The sequence below is a fragment of the Carlito syrichta genome, unplaced genomic scaffold (assembly GCF_000164805.1).
Source record: "Carlito syrichta isolate Samal-C Ts95f unplaced genomic scaffold, Tarsius_syrichta-2.0.1 Scaffold305773, whole genome shotgun sequence".
NCBI lineage: Eukaryota > Metazoa > Chordata > Mammalia > Primates > Tarsiidae > Carlito > Carlito syrichta.
The window spans coordinates 151,066-159,707 of NW_007249869.1; positions in this window are offsets into that span (position 1 = coordinate 151,066).

Below are 8,642 nucleotides of genomic sequence, written 5' to 3' on the forward strand. Positions count from 1 at the left end.
GAGGTGAGTGGATTGCCTGAGCCTGAGGGTTCGAGACCAGCCTGGGCAACTTGGCAAGACTGCATCTCTACAATAAATCAAAAATTAGCCAGGTGTGGTAGTGTGCGCCTGTAGTTCCAGATACTTGAAAGGCTGAGAGGGAAGGATCGCCAGAGTCCAGGTGGTCGACGCTGGGGTAGCGGTGAGCATGCCACTGCACTCTAGCCAGGACAACAGAGTGAGACTCCAACTCAAAAAAAAAAAAAAAATGTGGGAGCAAAGTTAAGAGAATAGACACTCAGGGAGTTGAAATAAGTTATGGGAAATAAAGAAGCTATATATTTTTTGTACAGCTAAATTGTAGTATTTAAAATGTTGGTGCTTATTTCAGTAGGAAACTCCTACTTACAAAGTGTCATTATGAGACAACTGAAGCACAAAAAGATAACTCATCCAAGGTCACAGAACCGTAAGTGGGCGAGCCCTGGCTCCAAAGACCATGACCTTTCCACTATGCCTCCCCTTATCGTGGCATTCCAGCACACCCTAAATTCCCAACCTCACACACCATTACCTCATACGCTCTTTGTTTCAGTCTCAGGATTATTTCCCAAACATGCATGCTTTTTTCTCCTTCATGGCTTTCCTGCTGCTTCAATGCATTTTCAAGCCACCGTTTTCTCTCTCCAAACTGATTTTCTCTTCCACCCTGCTTAGCACCTTGGAGTAGGGTGGAACTCTCTTTTTTGGTAGCAAAAGGCAGGAAATACAGAAGAGTAAGTTGATAAAATGTAGTTATCCAGGCCAACTGCCAGAAAAAGAGCACAATTGTTTCTCCTAGTCTGGTTTTCCTCTGGGCAGAGAGGCTGCCAGGTTCAACAGGCAAGGCAGCATGGGTTTACAGCCACCTACTTGATTGTCATTGGCTGCACCTGGTGGAGTCACGCCCATAATAAGGTCTCAAGCTCATTCTGTTGACAGTTCCACCAGCCCCTTCATGTTCTATCCTTGTTCCTTTGGCACACAACCTTCCTTAATTACTCCCCAACTTCACTCCACAATGACACTAGCCAGGCCACCCATAATTCCTGTTTATCTTATTTGCATGTGGCTTTTCTCATCATCATGTCATTAGCATGAGATGAAAACCCCTCTAACACAATCAGAAATGCTTCACCAAATCCTCTGCTATACTTGGTTTATCTCCAACTGGCTCATCTCACTTCTGTGGTTCCAAGAATCTAAACATCCTGCAACCTCTTCCCTTATTGATCCTTACCAAGGTCTTCCTATAACTACAGTTCAATTCATGTTTTCCCAAAGCCAGTTACTTAGTACAACACTTTCCAATAGAACTTTCTAAGGTGGTAGAATAGTCTATATCCTGAGCTATCTAACATGGTACCCACTAGATACATGGGGCTATTGAATCCTTAAGATGTGGCTAGTGTTACTGAGAAAGTGAAATTTTATTCTATTTTCACTAATTTAAATGTAAATATAAATTGCTGTATGAGACTGGTGGTTAACATGCTGGACAATGGGTTAGAACATTCGATTTCAACCAATGCAGAATATTTCTTTTCTTTTCTTTTCTTTTCGTGTGTGTGTGTGTGTGTGTGTGTGTGTGTGTGTGTGTGTGTGTGTGTGTTGGAGTCGCACTCTGTCTCCCAGACTGGAGTGTAGTGGCACACTCACGGCCACCACAACTTCGACTAGCTGGGCTCAGGCAATCCTTCTGCCTCAGTCTTCCAAGTAGCTGGAACTACAGGTGCACGCTACCATGCCTGGCTAATTTTTTGATTTATTGTAGAGACAAGGACTCGCCAAGTTACCCAGGCTGGTCTCAAATCCCTGGGCTCAGGTAATCCTCTTGCCTCGGCCTCCCAAAGTGCTGGGATTACAGGCTTGAGCCACAGTGCCCGGCAAAATATTTCTAAGCATACTTTCCAGGCATACATGATATATTTTATACCCACTAACCAAATTCAAGTATACTTAATACTTAACCTAAAATATTTTCCTTCCTCCATTGCAGATTTCCGTTTTGTTTAATTAAAGCTATCAGCTATTACAGCCAAGCCAAAAATTATTCCCTCAGGAAAGCTCTCTCTGTCATCTTTATAGAGTCATCACTTTTTCCAAGACTCACATTTTATTTCTTTATTTATCATAGACCCCCATTACAATGTATTCATTATTTACATGCTGATCTCCCCTCCTGTTAGAATGTGATCTCTCTGAAAGAGAGAAGGAACTCTTTTACTCAACTTTGGTTCACCAACATCTAGTGCAAGAGAGAATATAGTAGTTATCCAACTGTTGGATGAATAAATGAATGAAATATATCAAACAAAAACTGCTAGAAAGATTACGACTTTCTCCTCCTCCTCCTCCTCCTCCTCCCCCTCCTCCTCCTCCTCCAGGGTCTCACTCTTCACCTAAACTAGCGTGCAGTGGAACTATCATGGCTCACTGCAACCTCGGCCTCCTGGGTTTGGGTAATCCTCCCACCTCAGCCTCTCTAGTAGCTGGGACTACAGGTGTGCATCACCATGCCTGGCTAACTTTAATTTTTTGTAGAGGTGAACTCTCACTATGTTGCCTACGCTGATCTTGAACTCCTGGGCTCAAGCAATCCTCCTGCCTCAGTCTCCCAAAGTGCTGAGATAACAGGCGTTAGCCACCATGCCCAGTCAGAACTATTTTCATTTAAAGGAGCTCGAAAGGGTAAAATCTAGCTGGGGCAGAGATATTAAATGTATCATCTTTTTAAAAAAATTTTTTTAAATGGAAATCACTGTGATGAGACTGCCGTAGAGGCCAGCATTAAAGACAGTATTTGAGTTGTCAGTTAGCAAATGTTGGTGATAGATGGGCGACAACATGCCTGGCGGAACAGTTCTCACCACAGTTGTCTTCTGTCACACACCAACCAAGGATGTGTTTCTGCAGAATTCTGAGTCACAATTATTACACTGAGTATTGCTGTCACGCTAGCTCCCACCAATCTCTTTTCCAAACCACTTCTTTGTTTTCATTAAAAATGTCAATGATGGCCAGGTGTGGTGGCTCATACCTATAATCCCAGCCCTTTGGGAGGTTGAGGCCAGAGGACTGCCTGAGCCCGCAGGTTCAAAATCAGCCTAGGCAACATGGCAAGACCTCATCTCCACAATAGATAAAAAAATCAGCTGAGTGTGGCGGCACATACCTGTAGTTCCAGCTACTTGGAAGGCTGAGGTGGAAGGATCACCTGAGCCCAGCAGTTCAAGACTGCGGTGGCCGTGAGCAGTATGCGACTGCATTCTAACATGGGTGACAAAGTGAGACTCTCACTCAAAAAAAAAACGCCAGTGATATATTGGGGCATGACTGAAATCCACTGTTGAACAAAATCCTTAACATGGCCAACAGGACCCTGAGTGATCTGACATCCTACCCAACTCTCCAGCCCCATCTCAGACTGTACTCCTTGCTCCAGCCACACTGGCCTTTCCTCTGGGCCCCATGGTCTCTACCAAGTTCCTTCTAGCCTCAGAGCCCTTTTAGCTCATGCACCTTGGAACTCTCTTTCCTCTTTCTTTGCCTAATTAATGCCAATTCATCCATCCACTCGCAGATCAGGCAACATTTAAATGCGGAAGACATTTCTGAAATCAGGACAAGGACAGATCCTCCTTTTATAAACATGTACCTCTTCATATTACTCACCACAGATGGCTTTATATATATTTGTAAGTATTTGTTACATGTCCGTCTCTACCCCAAATGTTTAGTTCTGCATGGACCTAAGCTATGTTTACTTTTACTCACCATGTGACTCCCTGGTCCTTAGCACTCTCTCTGGCACAAAGTGAGCATTCAATAAACACCTGTTGGATAAATGAAAGAATGAATGAATGATTGGTACAAATAATTTCCCTAAAGAGTATAGGTCCAGTAACTAGATATTATCAGAAATCACAACTCACAGTACTTAAAGATCACAAGAATTAGGTTCCTAGTAAAGAAACACATCAATCATGGCCTAATTTCTTGTAGCAATAATAATAATAATAATGACTCTCAAACAAGGAATAAGGCACTGAAATCACTTAACAGATTCTGTCTCATTCTGGGAAGTGACCCACGTAGAGGGCACTAAGTTAGCCCAGCACACTCCCATCTGCAATGACCAGCCAGATGCTTCCAGAGGTAATTAGAAATACTGATGTCGGCCGGGCTTGGTGATTCAACCTATAATCCTGCGCTTTGGGAGTCTGAGGTGAGTGAATTGCCTAAGCCCGCGGGTTTGAGACCCACCTGGGCCACTTGGCTAGACCTCATCTCTACAATAAATCAAAAAATTAGCCGGGCGTGGTAGCGCACACCTGTAGTTCCAGCTACTTGGAAGGCTGAGGTGGAAGGATTGCCCAAGCCCAGCAGGTTGAGGCTGCGGTGGCTGGGAGTAGCCACTGCACTCCAGTCTGGGTGACCGAGTGAGACTCCAATTCAAAAAAGAAGAAAAGAGAAAGAAATACTGATGTCAAAATATCCAGAGATTATCTGGATAAACTTCAGGCGTCAAGGATATGGACTTTTTAGCTGAAATGTGTCCTGATTGTTGACAAGTCAAGAGAAATGGAGATTTTACTTTTCATATTTTGTGTCTGGTTTTGGAATTACTATATACTTTCTAAACATACAATAAAACACATTGATGACAGACGGATAGCCACTTACTTGTTTATTCAACAATCATTTTATAACTGGCTAATATGTGCCCGACAGCGGTGGAAACACCAACACAATATCTGGTCTTAGGGAGACTACATTCTAGTGTATGATAGCAACTGATATTTGCTGAGTGGCCACTCTTGTACCAGAGACACCGTGCTAAGAGTTTGACAAGCATTATACCATTGCAATGCTCATAAAAATCATATAAGGCAGTACAATTGGACAGTTTTTGTTTGGGGACTATGCAAGATTTATAACTTTTTTTTTTGAGTTGGAGTCTCACTCTGCTGTCCAGACTGGAGTGCAGTGGCATGCTCACAGCCACCACAGCCTCAACATGCTGGGCTCAGGCGGTCCTTCCACCTTAGCCTTCCAAGTAGCTGGAATTACAGGTGCACGCCACCATACCCGGTTCCTTTTTAAATTTATTGTAGAGATAAAAGTCTTGCCAAGTTGCCCAGGATGGTCTTGAACCCGTGGGCTCAGGTAATCCTCTCACCTTGGTCTCCCAAAGTGCTGGGATTATAGGAGTGAGTCACCGCACTTGGCCATGATTTATACTTTTTTATTTTTATTTTTTTAGGTATGAGGTCTTGCTATATTGTCCAGGCTGATCTTGAACTCCTGAGGTTCAGTAATCCTCCCACTTCTGCCTCTCAAACTGCTGGGATTATAGGTGTGAGCCATTGTACCTGGCCTGGATTCACAATTCTTGAATTTTTATTTGAATTTATTTTTTATTTTTATTTTTTTTGAGTTGGAGCCTCACTCTGTCACCCAGGCTGGAGTGCAGTGAAACACTCACGGCCACTGTAGCCTTGACCTGCTGGGCTCAGGTGATCCTTCCACCTCAGCCTTCCAAGTAGCTGGAACTATAGGCACACACCACCAAGCCTGGCTGATTTTTTTATTTATTGTAGAGACGAGGTCTCACCAAGTTGTCCAGCCTGGTCTCTAACCCCCAAGCTCAGCAGTTCTCTTGCCTTGGCCTTCCAAAGTGCTGGGATTACAGGCTTGAGCTACCAGGCCCAGCCTGGATTCATAATTCTTAACAGCCAATATCTCCCCTGATAAATTATTCTTCCCACATGACACTCTCTAATGCGGAATGCTAGACAAAGGCTCCACCCTCCCTACCCAGGTGTTAAGATGTAACCAGCGAGGCCAAGCAAGGGCTCCTTTCCTGAATCTGGATATTGCACAGAGGGACAATGAGACTGAAAATGGTTAATGCTCCATTCCATGTTCAGGCCAGGAGACCACTTCGGTCTTCCTTCCTCCTAACATCCCATGCTGCCCTCAAATCTATGTGTCCCTAATATTCTTCCAATAAGTTGTTTTTGCTATTGAGGCAGTTTCTGTTGCTTGCCATTCAAGAAAACTTAATTGTCACCGAAAAGATGGCAAAACAGGTTGTGCAACAAGATCATACAGCTAGAAAATGATAGTTAGATTAGTTAGTTACAGTCTGACTTGAGAGCTCTCCTCACTCCTGAGTGCCGTGGCTCATAGGGTAAATGCCTATGAGTGCCATGGCTCATCGGGTGAATTCCAGTAGGTTCTATGCTATCCCACTCTGATCAAGGTTTTATTAATGTTCCACCACCAGCACAAAATGTGCCCATGCTTCTCACTCTCTTTTTTTTTTTTTTTTTTTTTTTGAGTTGGAGTCTTATTCTGTCTCCCAGGCTGGAGTGCAGCTGCACATTCACGGCTACCACAGCCTTGACCTGCTGGACTCAGGCAATCCTTCTGTTTTAGCCTTCCAAGTAACTGGGACTACAAGCCAGCACCACCACATTCGGTTAATTTTTTAAAATGTATTTATTGTAGAGACAAGGTCTCACCAAGTTGCCCAGGCTGGTTTCGAATCCCTGGGCTCAGGAAGTCCTCTCACCTCCACCTTCCAAAGTGCTGGGATCACAGGCGTGAGCCACTGTGACCAGCCCCCACTCTTTATTTGCAGGATCTCTTGGACCAGAAACATAAGAGTAAGTAAGTAGAGGTTTAAGAGTAGCACCAGTCAGAGTCTCTAGGGCACCTACAACTATCAGTTCAAGCTGAACACAGTAGCCGGTGGGCTGGCCACTGACAGTCAATGGTTTTGCCTGGATAGTGCCCCAAATATGACCCTGGAACTGAGCAGGCTTCCAGTTTGGATAATGCCCCCACCTCCTCGCTCCTCTTTCCTAGTCAGAGGCTTATCTAGTTACGGGGAGTAGAAACACTTACCTGACAAGCATACATCTAAAATCTTTGGGCCAGAAGCCTCTTTCACTGAGTCTTAAAGTCTCTGCTGTCACTTCCAAAGTGAATGACTCACTCAATCCCGGGGGAAGACAACGGCCTCCAGAGAACAAGTGAGACAGCACAAGGGGAGGGATGCCACCCAGCTGGAATTATCATTGTGGCCCATGACCTTGTGCCCCAAAGGAACCCTGTGATAGATGTTCCTTGTAAACTTACGAGAGAATGAAATGTGCACACATACCTTCTTGGAGTTCAGTGAAGAATCCATGAGGGTTTCTTTGACTGTGTTGGTTATGAATTTCTCACACATACAATAACAAGTTTCTGGCTTTCCTGCCACATATGCTTGTACAATGTGTTGCTGTATCTCTGACAGTTGGTGACATTTCCTTTGCAGTCAGCAAGATTCGTACAGAGGCTGTGTGTCCAATGAAGAAATTAACATCCTGAGTCCCTGTATTTGCTGTCAGTCATATTTGTGTTTTGATCCAAAAAATACTTACTGAATACCTACTGTGTGTTCAGCCTCAGCAAACAGATAAATCTGAAGCAGTCATTTGCAAACTACAAGTTCCTCAAGGAGACAATACATGTATCTAAGGAATTCTATCACCCAGCGATACTATTAATTCGAACAATTGCAATTAGTATTTATTTGAGGACTTGCATTGTGTCACGGACTGTTCTAAATATTTTGTTTGTCTTTGTTTTTGTCTTAAGTCGGAGTCTCACTCTGTCACCCAGGCTGGAGTGCAGTAGTATGCTCACAGCCACCATCACAGCCTCAACCTTCTGGGCTCAGGAGATCCTTCCACCTTAGTCTTCCAAGTAGCCAGAACTACAGGCGTACGCTACCATGTCTGGCTAATTTTTTGATTTATTGTGGAGATGAGGTCTCGCCAACTTTCCCAGGCTGGTTTCGAACCCATGGGCTCAGGCATTCCTCTCACTCGGCCTCCCAAAGTGCTGGGATTATAGGTGTGAGTCACCATGCTGAGCCTCGTTCTAAATATATTAAGTGAAATATCTCCTCTATCTAATCCTTGTGGGAGCTCTGTTATTACATTCATTTTACAGATAAGGATGAAAAGTTATATACTCCCAAGATCACACTAGTACCAGAAGAATGGGGAAAACCACTTCTGGATTCCAGGAGAGATATGTTAGTGCCACAGAGAGGTGCCAGGAAGGTTTGGGAGTAGAGGAAGTATGTGCGCTCGTCCAGTTACTGTTCAGTCTGTTAAGCTGGTGTTAAGGACATGTGAGTGTGCCTCTTTTATGAGTCTCACCCTCAAGAATCATTGTTAACCTACATCCTTCATCTGAGAGTTGCTCATGAATCAGCTGGTACTGATAACAAACTGAACATGAAGACCTAAGGCTTAAATTGATCTCTCTTCAAAGCTTAAAAGAGTTTATTCTATTGGTCTGCTGTGTTTGAGATCTGAAAATTCAGTAAATTGATTAAACCAGGGGGAAAAAGTTTCCACAGAGTCAAAAGATCAATTGAAGAAGCTGATACCTTGATGAATTTACCTATTGGCCCAAAAGCCATTATACAATCAGAATTTTTCAACTGGGTGAGATCTTAGACTTAAACTAATCTATCACTTTCAATTTAAAAGTGAAAGAATAAAGGTACACACTGGGAAAAAAGACCTCTCCAAGGGCACACACTGTATTTGTGTAAA